Consider the following 19,081-nt stretch of genomic DNA (forward strand, 5'->3'; position numbering starts at 1 on the left):
TAGAATGGTGTATGGTTGCCATAGCGTGCGCCAATGTTGTTGTCACGCCGTGGCGCTCCTATAACCCACAAATTTGCATCGCAACTACGTGCGGAATATTGACTTCAAAGAACTTGACACTCCCTATTCCAACTGCTCTGCCATAATTTAACTTCTAAACACAATCAGCTTTACGCTTTCAAAACAAAGCATGTCACTCATTAAGATAAAAGCTGCAGCCTGTCGTATCGACGGATTGCTTTGACAGTGGAGCAACTAAAACTATGAACTTATTTTTATTTTACCAGGTGTAAGGTCCACTGTGTTATGAGCTCTTTGTGTCAGAAGAGACCTGGCCACAAATGATAGCAACTTAACGAAACAGCTTATGTTGTGGGAATTTTTAGCAAATATCATTTTTTTTTAAATCTACAGACTCATAGAGTAAAATAGAGACCCACAAGGACTCAAAGAAACCCATAGAGATCCAGCGACTCATATGAAACCATAGAAAACCGTAGTAAAAATTATTTTATTTACCAGGTAAAGCCCACTGACTTAATAGGTTTTTTTTTCAGAAGTGATCTGGCGAGAAGTTATAACGGCTCAAGGAAGTGGCCTGTCAGCATCGTTAAGTGGGAATGTAATGCAGCAGCCACATACTTCACACGCATGTTTATACAGACTGCTAGAGACTCAAATCCCCATAGAGACCCAGAGAAACCCATAGAGACCCATACTTATAGAGACCGACACTGAAACATTTTTTATTTATTTAAAGCTTTCGTGACTGCAGGGATTCATATTCTTGGTTCTTTCGGTAAAGTAACATAGAAGGGAAACAATAAAATAATAAAAATATAAAACAATAACATTATCACGACGTTTCGACTGCAACACAAGCAATCATCATCAGGTGTGAAAACCACAGCATGAAAAATTGAAACAGAAACGTGGCGGTTTTTTCAAATTTTCTTCGTGTGGTTTTCACACCTGATGATGATTGCTTCTGTTGCAGTCGAAACGTCGTGATAATTTTATTGTTTTGTATTATTTTATTGTTTCCCTTCTACGTGACTTTACTGAAAGAACCAAGAATATTCTTTTATTTACCAGCTAAAGTCCAATGAGCTACTAGACCCGTGTAGCAATAATAACCCTGTATCCTAATATTTTGACCACCCTGTAAAATAATAACTCTTTGTTTTCTGACTTTGAGGACACCCTGTATAATAATAACAACGCTATGTCTCCTGACTTTTAGACCACCCTTTACAATAATACCAGAATGTGATCATTATGATTGTTGTATAACAACAATAACCCTGTGTCCTGAATGATGCGTATGACCTGCAATCCACGTGTTCCCCTATCTACACACCCCATACACAGCGCACGCTGAGTTTGTCTCATGTATTGCTAATTAATGACGACCTTTCTCTAATAGCAGCTACGACGCAGTGATGCAGCCACACGGGTGTGGCACTTGCCCGCTGATTGTAAATGCTGGAAGGTCGATCAGTCGGAACTCATTCCTATGCTATAAATAATCATTGGAAGGACGTTATTAACCAGGTAAAGTCTTAACTGACTGTGATGTTTCCATCCTACCTGCCTATGTCAGCTGTTATTTCGACTCTCTGTCTGTCTCTCTCTTTCTCTATGCCTCTCTCATAGATCTCTCATGCTCACAGTCCGTTGCATTGCACTCTCTTGCCTTTGTATTGCACTCTCATGCTCAAATTGTTTTAGAGTGCACTCTCATACTCACAGGCACACTTTGGATTACACCCGTTGGGTTGCACTCACTTGTCGACGAGTCCGCTCTTCTTCCCCTTCTTTTCTACAGTTACACGCTAATTTCCCACGTTAACATCACTTGCCCTGGCCACTTCTTTATAACCCTTGAGCTACACCCATTTCTAACCCTTTAAAACAGTCTGCCTCAGCAGCAGACCACCTGATGATGGACGCTTGTGTTGCGCCCAAAACGTCGTGATTTATTTTCTACCTACGTGACTTTACCGAAAGAACCAAAGAGAATGGATTGCTGCAGTTACAAAAGCTTCTAATCAAGACGTCTAAGGTAGTAGCTCTTTAAATTGGGATAAATGTGGGGTTCATGAATGTTACGGGGCATCCTCCACCCCATCCTCCCAGATGAAAAACAATGAATCTGTTTAATTTACTTCATCACGCCATCTGAACGATGGACTTACTCTTGGGCACCTTTCTTCCTCTGGCTACCACTCAGTCGTTAGTCTTGGGCCAGTGCCCAAGCACAGCCACTTTTCTTCACAGTCAATTGCAACGTCTCTGACACGCGAATGTTCCCGAATCCGTGTCTTTCTCTTTCTGTCTTCTCGCTACAATGCCCAGCAACTTATTGTTACATTTGCTTAGTCAATGTCCGTGCTCTCTGAACCATATCTCAAAGTAGGCAAATATTACTCTTCTCAAGACTCATGGAACATTCAGTAATTAATTAACCGGATGCGTGTGTGTGTGTGCAGTGGCTCTGTGGTTATGAGCATGGAACTATTTTAGTCGTGAGACGGTAATTTCCCGTTAAAGCTCCGCTGGCTTCGTGGTTCTGACCACGCAGAACAGGTGTGATCTACTTACTGTATGCACTGTACGTACAGTAGGGGGGGGGTCTCACACATCCAGGGCAGGCAACAGGAAACCTCTGCCTGGGGTATAGGGAGTGAGACAATGATACTCAAACTCAGTTCTACATACACTCAATGATTCGTAAACTCAATTCTACATACACTCAATGATACGTAAACGCATGTGTATGTAAACTCAATAGTAATACACTCAATGATGTGTAAATTCAAGTGTACGTAAGCTGAATTGTACATACACTCAATGATACAGAAACGAATGTGTATGTACACTAAATTTTACATACACTCAATTATAAGTAAACTCGTGTATTTAAACTCAATTGTACATACTCAATGATACGTAAACTCGTGTGTATGTGTAGTGTAGCACAAGTCGGAGACGAGTTAGTTGCAGAAGGCACCTTTAGTGTAACACCCTTCGCCCGTTCACAACACAGGATCGCCTCCTCCGCTCTCGTTGCCATACAGCACAGCCTAGACACAACCCTAACCGGGTTGCACCGACGGCGTCGACTGAGATAGCCAACAAGTGTCCGGCCATGAAATTATCGAATGAAGGTGGCTGCGATGAAGGCAGCAAAGACAACAGCGACACGAGTCCACTCCCAGAACCAGCAGCTTGGAGCTCTCACTCTCCGTTGCTTTTATTCTACTTGGCATGGCCTGGCTCTGCCCTGGCCTCGCTGCCCTTCTCGAACCCACTAGCGATGAGGTCTTCCGTGACCTTTGCCCCAGCTCCTCTGCCCTGCTGGCACACCCGTTTATATGTCCAGATGTCCCCAAATGAATTGGGCCCATAACCTTTCCTTTGCTTATTCATTTGAATACATTTGCTCAAATGGACAATGTTCCCCAAAGGACCTGGCACCGAATCATCCTGTACAAAGAAAATGCTGATTCTCATACAGATTTACTGGACCCTTAACAAGGAAAGTGTTAAAATTGTACAATGATGATATTTTTTGGGTCTTTCGGTAAAATAACAAGAAAGAACAAAAACTACGACGTTTTGATCGCAACACAAGCGTTTGTCATTAGGAAGAAAAACGAGAAAAAAGGAGTTTTTGTTCCTGATGACGAACGCTTACATCACCACCTCCCCCCCTCCCCGTGAAAAACAGCCATCCCGGCTGACATCAATCACCTGTGTAGAGGGGAACTGTACAAATGCACTCACAAAACAAGCTAATATAGAGGAATAACGGATTCTAGGCGAGGACCCTCAACAACATCGAAGTTGTTGAGGGTAAGTTATAGAAACGAAACACCTTCAGTTGTTACTCGCCGCTGGACCCCCAGCTGGGATGGGAGTTAACGTGCTGGGGACCCCCGGGACAATACTCAAATGGACTAATAGGCGCAGCCCCTCCCGGGAAGATGAAGAAGATGGCAATTGGTCCGTCACCCCCTCTCCGTACTTCGGAGATGCTGGCGGTGGGTCTCTGGGTGTTAGGTAATGGAATCCTGCGGGCGATATGGATTCCTGCAGTCACGAAAGCTTCAAATAAATATTGAACCCTTTGTGGTGTTCAGAATACGGTTTTAGGTCTGGACCCTTAATCCAAGGGCAACTGCCAAAACCCCGACAACCAGTCAAGAGTGAAGAAGGCGTCTAAGGAGTCATCCATCCAGGGAAGCAGGTACACGTCCGCCACAGAATTTTTATTTAATTTACGCAAGTCAACGCAAAAACGCAGACTCCAATCCCGCTTTTTAACCACGACAATGGGTTCCCCCCACGGACGAGTGGAAGGGGAGATAATGTCTCCGGCCTACATTTCGTCAACTGCCTGGCAAACGTGGTCCTTCTCCTTGGGACTAAGCCTGTTCGAATTTTGCTGTATTAGGGCAGCGTTACCCATGTCGATGCAATGTTGCTATAGTGATGTGTGGCCAATATCAAATTTCCCTTGTCTAAAAGTATCCTCGGAGTAGGGCACGCAACTTGTCCCGCTGCTCCTCGAACAATTTTGAATTTTCCCACACAACGTGTCCATCCAAGCCACATCCGAATTGCCTCCACGCTCCATCACGACAACAACCTCTGCAGCCCCCTCGGGGGGTCTCCTTACAGTGTGCGACCATCGCTTGGGCAAAAACAGTACCTGTTTGGACCACCGCAGCCCCCAGCCCAACGTTCAGCACTTGCAAAAAGGGCTCCTGGTCCCCTCTTACTATAGTTTGGGCCCCCACCAACGTGAGACACCAAATCGCCTTGTTCGAATGGGTTAAAAGGACCCCTGCAACGGTATGTGTGCAATCAAGTTGCTTTCGCAAACGTAAGGGCACCAACATCTGAGCGCCTGGAGGAACAGTTTACTTCGCCAGGGCCTGATCCATGGTGTTGGCCCTTTTTAACTGAGTCAGAGACTTCAGAAAGGCCAACCGTCATCCCAACGGAAATTCAATACAACCCTGATCAACTATAATCTTAAGGGGCATCCTTCTGAGTAAATCGGTACCCAAAAGGCAGGGCACAGCCAATCTAATATAAACCAACACTGGCCCTGTCAACTCAATGTCCCCAATGCGGACTTTCGCCAATATCTGACTTATAATGCCCAAACTCCCACCATTGCCGTGACAGATGCACTATTGACCGGGCTAAGACAACAGGACCTCGGGAGAAAAGACTTAAAAATAATCTCAGAAATCATACTAGCCAACGCTCCTGTGTCGATCAGCACCCTCAACTCAGTCTCCTGAAAATGCACAACTACTGCGAACAACCCCATCGCCGCCACCACAACACTGTGCGCCAATGGATTCAAAGACCCGCGCCCTGAGGCCACCCGTTCAATGCCAACGTCCGTTGCTCACATGCCATAGCACAATGAGGGATGATGGTGTGCGAACCCGACACTCAAAAAGGGAATGCATGGACTGACATTTGCGACCGGTTGTGTGATGCATCGCGACCTGCCTGCGGGCCCGAGGAAGCGGATATCAGTGGGAGGAGGATGTCGAAGGCGAGCTGAGCGATCCAGTTCTGGTGCGGCACCCCCTAGCAATGTGGCCCAGCTGGCCACATTTAAAGCAGATGAACATGGATCTCCATGCTGGAAGGGGGGTCCCCTCTCGCCATTCCCACTCCGGTTGTTGCCCCTCGATTTTCCTCCCGCGTGGACCTCGGACGAACGATGTACAGTCCCACTCCGGCTCCTGCAGCGCCAGCTCCTCTGCATCCTCCGGAAGTTCCGCGCAGGCAGCCATCCTGGGTCACCGTTGCAAGTTAACGTGGGCCTGGATGCAGCGGGCCACCTTCAGGGACGACAAGAAGAGACACCCCCAGCTCCTGGGCCAGCGACAGCAGCGCCAAGGAATCCAGCGCAGTCTGTTCCAGCCACTGGTATGCCACGTGGCCCAAGGCCGGCAAACACGCTGCAGAAGGTGAGAGGCGTCTCGGCCTCCTCATGCCTTCGACGCACTTTGGACGGTGGGTAAAAAATAGCAGCCATCTGAGCGCATGCCCGAGGCAGCTTTGCCCGGTCAGCCTTGGGGATGGCCTCGAACACCGCCAGGGAGTCGTCGTCCAGCGCTGTGGGCAAAGCTCGCAGCGCCTCCTCGTCCGACCACCTGACCTGGGTGCAAGATGCGTTGAAGCGGCGCTGGAAAGCCGTCCGGTCGCCCTCCATGGCCACGAACTCACGGACAGTAGGTAGGTGCTTCTGTAGTGATGGCACCCCCACAGATGCTGCAGCCCCCGTGCTGCAGCATCTCCGTGCTGCAGAATCTCCCAGCTGTCCGACCAGCTCCGCTGCGACGGAGAGCAGACCCGCGAGATGCCCAATGAGGTTGCGCCATCCTTCTCCGACCGGCGGCCGCAAGGGGCCGACGTCCCTCTTGCCGCTCTGCAGGAATCTCCGCCTCGGGACACATGACTGGATTCCCAGATTCCGTGCTGTCGATGGGATCACGTCCCCGTCGTCCTCGTCTCCAGAAGACATTATTGGTGGGTTCTTTCTCTTGGCCGACTTTGACATGGCGAATTTATTGTTTTACTTAAACACTTCCGGCGCCAAATGTAGTGATTAACTCGGAGACGAAGAAAAGTTGGAGGCACTTTCTTTATTAACCAGCACCATCGGGGTTAACACTTTATAATAAGTCCGTCTGTGATCAGCGACGTTAGTCAGGACAGTTGGTAAGCTGCCTGACTGATGACGCCCCGAGATGGTGAAGACGGAGATGATGACAAGAAGGAATGGTGAAGATGACAAAAATAATGATGAGAATAATTACGAGACAAATGGTGAAGACTTCAGCAGCACAACGGGGATCCCACGACAGCCCTGAGGTCCCGCACAGGGGCCCTTCTTATACTGTCATAATGGACTGGCTCCGCCCCCGGCCACGCCCTCTTTCTAGAACCTACCAGCGGGTTCTGTGACCTTTCCCCGAGATCCCCCTCTGGTGTATAACCTGGACTGCTGACGTCAAAGCTGCTGTAAGCTGCAGATCCCCTTCCCCGCCAGCAGCCAGCGCTATGCTGCTACATTACTGATTCTATGCCACTACACATACACTCAATGATATGTAACCTCGTGTATGTAAATTTAATACACCATTGAATTCGTACACACACGGCAACATATTTAGGAAGGTTGAGCAATTGGAAGTGTGGAGACATGGCCTTACATGCCACACGTAGGGTTGCACGTGGCAACCCTTGCCAAGAGTTAGTCTAGCACAGCAGTTCTGAAAACCTGTGGGTCTGAAATCCTTACAGGGATTTGATGTGTACGACGGGCATACAGACAACACACACTGATACACAACATGAAATACATGCCTTACTAACACAGAACACGCTAATTCACAAGAGGAAACACATGATTTAATAACATCACACACTAATACACAACATGAAACACATACCTTACTAACACAACACACACTAATAGACAACATGAAACACATGCCTTACTAACACAACATACACTAATTCACAACATGAAACACATGCCTTACTAACACAACATACACTAATAGACAACATGAAACACATGCCTTCTTCACAACAACATGTTGACAAGACACGTCAAAATAGAGTCTGAAATCAAATTTCAGTTTATCATATGCTGAAAATACAAATCTGTACTTTTTGGGGCATACATCCCCATGCAAATCGGTTATCCTATATTTTGATTCCTTTGATTAGATTCCATCCCAAATCAACTGATGATAATGTAAAAAAAAATGTACTTAAATTATCCACTTGGCCTAACTTTGGAAATGGTTATATTCTAATTGTTTGTATCAAAATACATTTTATTGAAAGCATGACCTTCCTGTGAATGCTATTTTTTTCCTGCAAATCAGCCATATATTTCCAACAATGATTTCCATTACGAAATCAGCCTTCACCACAAGCATAAAGCTGGGTTAATGAGGCCAAATCCCTTACATGTGAACGTCTCTGCAACCGATTGCTCGCAGTAGAGACAAAACCCGACTTTTAAGTGATCTGCTAAGCTGTGTTTAGCGACGAATTTTATCAACATCGGACATCCATAATATAGGTTTTTTAGGTGAGATCGCATAAACATTAATGTGTCGTTAAACCCGCCACCACCCGACATAGATAATAAGTAAGGTTTGTCATGTAAACAGAACATGCCAATTCGTTACTAGTGTAGTGATGTATATTGAGTCACTACGGCATCTAGTGCCAGCTACCGGAAGAATGGTACTCATTTCTTTGGGTCTTTTGGTAAAGTCGCCTGGATAGGTTCAAAGAAAATATAAAAAAACTACGAAGTTTATTTTTTGATTTAAAGCTTTCGTGACTGCAGGGATTCATATTCTTGGTTCTTTAAAAAATTCTCGTTGTGGTTTTCACACCTGATGATGATTGCTTGTGTTGCAGTCGAAACGTTGTGAGAATTTTATTGTTTCATATTTTTATTATTTTCTTGTTTCCCTTCTACGTGACTTTACCGAAAGATCCAAGAATACGAAGTTTCTATCACAACACAAGCAATCGTCATCAGGAGGAGAGAGGAGGAAAGCTCCTGAATGCTAGACTGTTTTTATGGGGTGTAGTCCGAGGGTCATAAATGAAGTGGGCGGGTTTAGTGATGTTCATTTGAGAAATTAGCATGTTATTTTCAGATCAGAGAGTGGCGTCTGCGATGAGTTGCACCGGTGGATATGTTAACGTGAGAGATGAGCATGTTAATGTGAGAGATGAGCATGTTAATGTGAGAGATTAGCTTGTTAATGGCGTATCGCAGAGCAGGACGTCGAGCTCGGCGAACGAGGTGGCAGTGTTAGTGTGGGAAATTTAACCTGTTCATGTAAAATCAGAGAACCGAAAATAACAACTAACATCGGAAGGTGGTAGGATGGGAACATCACAGGCAGTTATGAATTAAACTTGTTGATAACGTCCTTCCAGTGATTGCTCAGTTTATACCCATCTTCTCGAATAGAGTTGTGTCTGTGTCTATATATGTGGATGGCTTCATGAACGAATCTTTGTTGATAGCCAGTGGGTTTGTCTGAGACCTTACAACCATTCACTAGCAAGACCACCTTAGCTGTACTTAACTCAGCTCACTTGGTATCGTTAATGAAGGACATCTCACTATCTCCAGGTGATTTACTCGTTAGTTTCGATGTAGTCTCTTTGTTTACCAAAGTTCCTGCGCCTGACACCATTGCAATATTTGAGGACTTGGTACAACAAGGACTGAAGGCTGATGTACCGGCCCTGGCGAGACACTGCCTCACCAACACTTACTTCACCTGGAATGGAACTTTCTACAAACAAGTTGAAGGTACCCCAATGGGTTCTCCCTTATCTCCAGTTGTAGCCAATGTTTTCATGGAAAATTTTTATGCAGATACCATCCAGGCATCCACTCTACGTCTGTCCTTGTGGAAGAGGTACTTAGATGACATGTCCGTCATCTAGCCACATGGCCGACCAGCTCTGAACCAATTCTTCAACCACATAAATTCCATACACCCAGCCATCAAATTCACCATGGAGGTGGAAAAGGATGGCAAGCTACCAATATTTAATGTTTTAATCGAAAGGAGACCAGATGGCTCATTGGAACCCTGTCTACAGGAAAGCCAACCATACGGATGCCTGCCTAAACCTGACTCCCACCACCATCCTTCCCAGAAGAAATAATATACACGACCAAATTGGCTAAACTCTCATCTAGCCCCATTGTGAAAAGTGGAGTCTCCGGCTCTTCTTATCCATTGTCTCTCTGGCCTATGTATGTGCTGTGAAGAAGGGTAATTTCCAGAAACGTCGCCTATTATATACTTCCTGTTAAAGCCACACCCACACTGTTAAAGACGAATGCGTTGAGTTTTCTGTTATTCTTCGAATTTAGATTGGCCACCGTTGTTTAAATGATAATTATTGAATTTTGATTTAAAGCTTTCGTGACTGCAGTATTTCATATTCTTAGTTCTTTCGGTAAAGTCACGTTGAAGGGAAAGAACTAAGAATATGATAATTATTGACTAAATAATTGGCCTATTAAGCTGAAATATTGCATGCGGACTATTATTGTAGAACTAATTCCTCTTTGGTGGTGGTAATGCCAGAAGGATCCGGATATCTGGGTGATTGGGAATGGAATGACCCACCTATGGGTTGAGTCCATGCTGCACTCCTCTCTTGTAGACCACCTGATAACGTAGAACAGGGCACACACACAGACCTCACCTTAATAAAGGAGCATGCACACACCCCCAAGAAAGGCCTCATCCTCACCTGGCTCCGCAAAATCATTGGGCTGCAGCCCCCGAGCTGCGTTCTTCGTCATCTGTTTACGTTTCCATCGTCCATTTCCAACAACCCACCAGCGCCTCTTCCCGTCGTTTCTCCCTGGTCAGCATTAATGCCACCTTCATCCAGCCAGCTGGTCAGCATTAATTCCAACTTCCTGCTGCCTGGTTCATGTTGCATTTTAACCTCTCGGTTTTCAAAGGACACCCCCAAATAAGCTTGGCCTCACCCCTCTCGTTTATCTCATACAACTGTACGAGTCGATTGTAGATTACATTCCCATGACTGTGGTATCACAGCTTTTGTATATCTATTTACATGTTAGGGTGGTCCTGTTTTAAAATAACGACAATGATAGTGACCCATAAACATCCTTCAATTCGGCTAAACGTTAACAGTAAGCATAATTCAACAACAATAAACAATCCCAATCATGATACTACTTTTAAAATAAGTTCCAACCTAAGACATATTTACACCACTGCAGATTCTGTATATTCACATGAGTGTAGATTTTGTTCACGATCTAGTACACTTGTTAACATCTCGTAATCCAGCAGTATTGGTGTAACAATAATAATTACCACTTTTACCGCGCCGCACAGCATTCGCTCACTCCTCTTGAAAAGAGAGAGGACGATTCAGAGGTGCCAGTAACCACAAACAAGCAGACAGCCACGCAATGAAGTGGTACCAACAATTTCCCAAGCTCTGCGATCCTCTATATGTGTAGTTGCTATCAGCCAATTAATGAGTGCTTACACGTGGTAGAAAACCGGAGCACCTGACGAAACCCCACAATGCGAGGGGGAAACACATTTAATAGAAACGAAAACGTGGAGTAAATTGTTTTGATGTACTGCCCTCTCCTGACAAGCCAGGGTACGGGCACCTCCTCGACGCCCACTGGAAGAGAGTTTCGCAACATTTGTGTGTGATCCACCAACCCTCGCCCCTGCAGTGCTGGATTACAGAGATACAGTGCCGGAGTTAGTTTGCTTAAGTAAATGCTGGCCGATAATATTGGTTTGAAATGTAAAGAGGCTGATTGACTATAACATGTTGTAAATGTTTATTCAAATGAGGAGACAAAGCATGAATTATGCCGACGAGTATAATGCCGTTATCTATACGGCCTCTGAAATCTGAAATCATGTCAAGTATAAATTTGCGTTGCTTTATTATTTTGAACAACTGACAACGCAATTCCAAATAATTGGTATACATTTTGTAAGTCGACTCAACCACAATCGAGTTGCTGGTGCATGGTGTAAACAGCAGAATTGGGTAGACAAATGCAGCCTGGCGTGGTGCTGGCTACCGGCTGCTGTGCCTTGGCAGCTTCAGCAAAATGCTCCAGCGCCATCTGCTGTTAAACTACCTCGTCTGTTATACAGGTGGTGGTGGATTCGATCCCTACCCTTACGCCAGGTTATGCTTGAAACATTGCTACAAAGCTCAGTGGGCCTAATACAATTTCCGTGAAACTACTGTTATCGGAAATACGAAAAATTGTGGTCAAAGCAATTTTTTTATTTGCGCTTGTCGTTTGGTACTTGGACCTCTGGTTTTTATAATAATTATTTTTATTGAGGCAATGTGTGGCCCGATACATCAAGTTGTGTTGCACATATACACCGTCAACATAAGCCAAACCGAGTATTAAAGGGGAAGGGATGACAAGGGGAGAGAGGGATATAATCGAAACACACCTGACAAAGAAAATGAAAACATGAGGCGACCTAAACGAGCATTTTTTCCAGTCTAATTTGCAGTGGTTATGCCCCTCAAACTCGGTCCCTGTCTCCCGATCCTCCATTCTGAAAACTTATTTCAGGTGTTGTCTGATGCGGAAAATCTGACCCTGAATCCCCCCTCCTTTCCCTTGAGCTTATGGCTCAGGTGTTCCATTCCATAATATGCCATAAACGTACTGTATTATAATAATAATTATTTTATCAGGTGGGTGGTTCATAGTTCTTCAAGTTAGTCAAATATATATTTTTGAGCTATGGTATTGAAGGTTTCGTGGTATTACAGGTGTAGTGTCTTGAGGCTGCTGGAGGCATTTATCCGCATAAGATTTCCTCTATTGTTGGGGATAAATCTGTGCCACAACGATCATTAAATAACCTTGTTGTCTCGCTGTAAAGCTTTGCAACATCCGGGAAATACCAGAAGGCAGAGATCGTTTGCCCTTAGCATGGAGGACATCTGGGGCAGTCTGAATAAATCTTCATGAATTTCACCCTGCTCTCATTGGTTAAGTATGCCCCATGCACAAACTGAATGAGCGCTTGGACTAGCCTTCGAGAATCGCCATATCCTGTCCCAAGTGTGCGGTGGGATTTCCTGGGGCAGAGACCTTTCCCACAATTTCTTGGTGGCCAGTCTCAAGACTGGGTCCCCCTCTATTGGAAGCCAGTAGGCCTCGGATAAACTCTATGTATGTTTAAGAGTCTCCAGCCGCATAATAATTGAGTGAGTTAAAATCCCGAGGTTCTTATCCGGATATTTCACTCTTGCATCCATAATTTGTAGGTATCTGAAGAATTGAGAGTGGGGGATATCATATTTCATTCACACCTCTTCAAAGATAATAGGTCCTTCACCCTTTATAGACCAAGGATTTCCCAGCTGTCCCAATTTATGACCTTTCCCCCTATCGTCAGCAATCTTAAGGGGACTCCTCCCAAGAAAATCGGTGCCCAAAAGACAGGGCACAGCCAATGTCCTAGAAACCAACACCAGCCCTGTCAACTCAATGTCCCCAACGCGGACTTTCACCAATATTTGGCCTATAATGCCCAAACTCCCGCCATTCGCGGTGACACACACACTATTGACCGGGCTAAGACAACAGGACCTCAGCGGCAAAGACTTAAAAATAAGCTCATGAATCATACTAGCCGATGCTCCTGTGTCAATCAGCACCCGGAACTCTATCCCCTGAACATGGCCAACTACCGCAGATGACCCCACCGCCAGCGCCACGACACGGTGCGCCAACACGTTCCACTGCCCCCGCGAACCGCAGCCATCTGTTCAACGCCGAAGTCTGTCGCACCCGTGCCGTAACACGATGAGGGATGACGGTGTACAAACCCGATGCGCTCAACAAGGGGGGTGCATGAAGAGGGCGGGAGCGGCGGTGATGCCGATGGGAGAACCGGCGTTTGGAGCCATCCGACTGACTGCTGTGGGGACTGGGGACACAGGGACACCCGAAGCAGCGGCAACGACAAAGGCACCATCGCTGGAGACAGCACTGGTGGCGAGAGAGAGAATGGCTGTCTGACTTTGCCGGCTGGAGCCTGTGACGGAGTTCATGGTGGGAGGTGTGGGGGGGCCTTCATCCGACGGTTGAGGCTGTTTAACAGGCCTTGGACTGGTCCGAGGCTGAAGCACTTAAAGTATTGCCAATGGCCTTGAACGATGAGGCTTCGCCATCTTCAAGTTGATACTGGCAGAGTGGAGGACCTCGCTGCAAATGGCCTGTTGCGAGATGGGTGAGGTCTTCGATCTGCCATCAAACGCCAAGAGAAAATTTCAGCAGTGCAGGCGAGAGGAATTCGAGTTGCCCCTCGCCTACCACAGTGCTCTAATGGTGCTCTGTGTAGTGGCGAATGGGGTTAACATGGAAATCATAGTCCAAATCGAGACAAGAAAATAATTGGGGAGCTCACCTTGACGGGACCCATATTAGTTTCAAACACGTCAGGGGGTTCCATGCCCTGTTGAGAACCGATTTCTTAAAAAAAATTGCCTTCTCTCAAATACTCACGGACGAGGGTCAGTGAGTGGAAAAATGTACTGAGAAGGAGGTGCCAGTAAATGCGCTGGTCAATGAGTCCGTGAGTGTACCTTCAGGCGTGCAAATGTTGCTAACGTTGCAGTACCGAAAACAAATAGTCACAACGCAGGCCGTTTTGCCACTTGTGATTCCTCCGACAAATGTGACGACCCCCAGGTTGACATTAGCAGGGGCGCAAACGGTTCAGAGAATGGACCAAAAACCGTTCCGACGAGTATTGAATATTGGGGAGCATCCAATCGCTGTTCAGACGGGGACGGTGCTAGCACATGAGTGATGCCTATAGCTCTCAAAACGGAGGACCCAATGGAAACGGTGGTAGCTGGAGTCGCTAACGATGTTCCATCAGCTGAGGAAAATTGGTGAGACAGGCTGTGTGATGAAAATGAGGAGTTGGCAGAAACACAAAATAACAAACTAAGAGAATTACTCCTGAAATTCTCGGATGCATTCACCAGGAGACAGTATGAATTAGGCCGCACGTCCTTGGCAGCATAACACATTGACACGGGAAATTCGCTCCCTATTCGGCAGCATCAATTACTGATGTGTTCCTTCACGGGTATGTGATTGACAAAGGCCCTCCTGAGCAGCTCCTCACCAAACTGGGATGACATTTTTTGACGAAAAAAATGCCATCCCATGGCAGCATATAGGCTGACCCCACAAGCCTCCACGGCATTTTCTCCCTTCTACCTCATGCATGGCAGGGAACTTGAACCTCCCATAGAAACACAGCTGGGTTAGACTCTAACAGGAGTGTCCAATTGGCCGGCATCCTTACAGATCCCATTCGACCGACTCCACAAAGCGCAGAGAGTGGCATTGGCGAACAACTCGAAAGGTAGGGCCACTAACGAGCGATATACAAAGCGATGGGTTCATACACTTCCTTGGGCAATTGCAGCGGGCATGGCAGGGCCAAGTCGACATTGTCGAGGTATAGTGGCCGCAATACATATGTATATAGTCGGGACATCGCCGTTGATATGTTCACCCATCGCGACTACAGTATGAAGGGTCGATTAGCGATTGGGCGTTAATTATTCGGAACCTCTGAGTAAATTCCATTTTTTTCAGGGGAGGAGTGATAGCTGCAAGTTTGAAATTTGGAAGTGACCACACCAGATCTCGGAGATTGATTAATACGTTGGAACCAAATGGCCAGAGTAAATGTTCTTGGATTAATATGGTAGGGACGGGATCGAGTGAGAAAAAGGTGGGTCGGGACCGAGAGACCAAATAAGAAATGGTTGTTGGGGCAACCACGGAAAATTCCGATAACGAAGTCACCGGGAATGACGGGGAAAATTTTGGCACAGGGACAGGGGAAAAAGACGAGGTAAGTCGGAGTTGGATGTTGTACATTTTATCCAAAAAAAATCTGAAATTTCTCGCATTCATCTTTGGATTGGGAGGATGATGGCTGAGATGGTGGCTTTAACATCCGATCAATCTTAGCAAAAAGTGCTCTGGGGTTTATAACATTGTTTGCAATGAGATTTGAGTGCAATGAGATTTGAGGAATTCAAATCTTGCGGCAAGAGCTCCCGATTGGCCAAGTGCTGAATGACAGTGGAAGGGGAGGGTATTATAATTTCAATGGCGGGGTTGGGGAAAAAGGAGTGAGGGACCATTTATTGAGTCTCTTTCAAAAATGGTGTGCGTAATAAACGCAAACCCACATGTGCTGGCGTGCCTCTTGACTACAATGGTTACTGTTCCCATGACCTTCACTAATTGATCCCTCTACACATGTTGATATCTTGGTCTAACACATCGTCTCATTCGCTTTATATATTGTGTTCAACCACCATATAGTGGAGCAGATAACATGAACATTCACTCAAATGGTATTTTCTCCTGGGATCATTAAAAAAAGACACTTAAAAACCAAAGATGGCCACCGTCTTTTCAAGATGGCTACCATATTTTTTACAAACTGTCAATTTTGTATACATTTTGGGCAGATATCTCATCACTTTGATCTTAGTGTCTATATATCTGCTTGTGATATAATTGATGAATAAAAAATGCTAACTATTAAATAATTAACAAAGTCCAACATGGCCTCAATTTAGCGTCATGAAAATACTATTTTTAAATACAGATCAATCGAGCCATGTAATTGTGTTTTTACTCGTATGTATACACCACTTTGGTGAATTTAACAGATTTACTATAATCCAGCTCACCCTGGCACATCTGCATAGTTCTGTGCATCTCAGACCCAAGTGGTAACATTTGCATCTTCCATGACTCTGTCTTAGAGCATCGATAAGTCAGTTTTTGGAAACTGTTTGAACTCGATGGAAGCACAGCCCAGACAATCCTCCACATTTCACCTTCCTGTAACCATCCCCAGTTAGAGGGGTACTGGGTTACTGGTTGGTGCACTACTGACTGACTGCACACCATACAGATAAAAGACGTCCCATCATCCTTGGTTTGGCTTTGCCTTGCTGGCACATCCTGTAAATCCAGGGACGACTACTTATTGTGGCGGCTTATTCTGGAGCATTTGGGACGGTAACTGCATGCTGAGAAACAATACCTTATCTGACACTAAACTCCACGCCGAGTTGCAAAGCACTGATATTTGCAGTGTATCGGGTGGTGCTGTTAAATATGTGAAATTAAAAAAAATACATATTTTTTTAATAATTAAAATTATGAAAAATATGTTTACATTTTCGTTTAATTGTATAATATTAATGTGGTTGTGTGTGGTTGAGTGTTATTAAAAATGTGTGCGTGTTGTTAAGTGTAATGAATAATGATTGTAATTATAAAAAAAAGAATGAGTGATTAATATTGATGTATATAATTGGGACGCGATTATGCATAACGTTATCACAAGTTATTATTATTGGCTCTCGTTATCTAGGGGTGTGTGTTATCAATTGTGATCATTTCAATGATTATCGCTTTCGCATTTACTGATTCTCGCTTCATCAATTATACGTAATTATGTCAGAACTCAGGATTCAGATCTCACCGCAGGATAACATTTTCGCAATTGAGACAATGCGTGACTGAGGAAAGGAGCACGCGGACCCTGCTTTGTCTGACGAACTTTAATATAAACTTACTCTAATATCCAAAAACACTTATCATCAGAACAGCAACAACAGTAAACATGAAAATATACGTAAATCCGTACTGAATGATTATAAAAGCATTCACGGTCAAATCTCACGATCACGTTATTAAAAGAGAACAATAGGCAAACACCTCAAGATGGCAATATTCGTATGGAATTAATGCTCAAATGCGTATCAAATGGTTAGAAAGTATCAACGATCAGATCTCACGATCACGTGATAAAGAAAAAACAACCCGGCTAATTAATCATGGTAACGCAAAAATTCGTTTGTTATGGTTTGTGATGCATGCAAGCTGAGATTCTTCTTGGTCCACAACCTGTACAAGGTACAGTTGAAAAATGCGAAGTGAATGTAAAGTGAATGTTCCATCTTCTGTCTTCTCTCTTACCGAAAATACCTCCAGTCCCACAAAGATGTGTAGAACGTCAGGCGTGGTTCACAGCTGGAGTGCGCTCCCGACTCTGGAGTCAGCACGCTGCCAGTCAGCCGTTAGCTGCTGCGCTGCACGCTCACAGATTGTCTGCACGCCAGGCTCGATCTGCAGCTGGAGCATGCAGCGGCCACGCTGGCCCAGCATGCTGCCTGTCAGCAGCCTTGGGAGTGGCTTGGTTCGCGAGCACCTTTGGTCGCTCACCCTCAAGAGATCCCACGCCGTGCAGCGGCTTGCACGTGTCCACACACTCTAACATGCTCTCAGCCTCTTGACCTCATCCAATGTCAGTAACTGGGCTCGACCAACAGAACTTTTACATCCGATAGCTTGGACAATATTTCATGCATACTTGATAGTGGTGAATAACTCGTCTCCACTTCACTTCTCACGTGTCTTAGCTCATCACAGTATTGTATGAAAATTCCAACTCCTAGCTTATTACAATACAACTTCTCGAAGTCCCTGACTCCACAAGTGACTCAAAATATGAAAAAAAACGTAAAATGAAAATTTCAGCAATACTTTAGTCTGCCTTAGCAAGAACTCAACTCTCAACTACTCAGAGGCTTTGCCTCTGCAAATCTCACTCTTAGCCGAATTAGGAGTGCTCTCCCCAGTCGCCAATGCATGACTGACGAACACGATGTTTGTACGCTGTTTCATAGGAATTGATAGCTTATTCAAGTATTTACATGAGACGTCAAAAGCTCATTCCACTTTCATGCCCCTCGAGCATTCATCGGGTCCGACTTCGGTCATCTTTGCTTCATGGCTCTGTAGACATCGTGGCACGTGATGTCACTGACCCCTATCAAACTCCCTTCCTGCGGAGGTCATCCTTGAGTGGAGACAAACCTGTTTGATTGCCCCTTGGAATGTCAATCGACTCATGGAGGTGGGCCCCTTGATGTGGTGGTGGTGCGTGTGTGTAGCACGTGCATGTAGGTCTTCTCAGCCTTAAAGTCGACTCGGCCTTAAAGTGAATACCTGCTGGAGCATGCAATGATAGCCACTGGAGAGACAAAGGCGGTCAGACGCAGCTTTGGTTGTACCCCCTTTGAGTACATTACGTTGGTCGTGTAAAAATTTACAATTATAATATAGATCTAAAAATACCTATTGTGGTCCTGAATGATCCTTAAGTTCAACCCTTAAACCTGTTCATTAGTATTATTATTATTATGTTTCACATGCTTAATCCAGACCGTGTGTCATGCCAGTAATTGTTAATGAGGACATGTAACATAGTCATATGACACCTTTTGACTCTAAGCTGTACTGTCATATAACGGTACATCCTATCATCAAATTAACGTTTAATTCCATGATGTTTAAGAATATTCGTATGCGGTGTTTTTT

Source organism: Petromyzon marinus, chromosome 78, assembly GCF_048934315.1.
Source record: "Petromyzon marinus isolate PM22_M1 ecotype Great Lakes invasive population chromosome 78, UKy_Petmar_22M1.pri1.0, whole genome shotgun sequence".
NCBI lineage: Eukaryota > Metazoa > Chordata > Hyperoartia > Petromyzontiformes > Petromyzontidae > Petromyzon > Petromyzon marinus.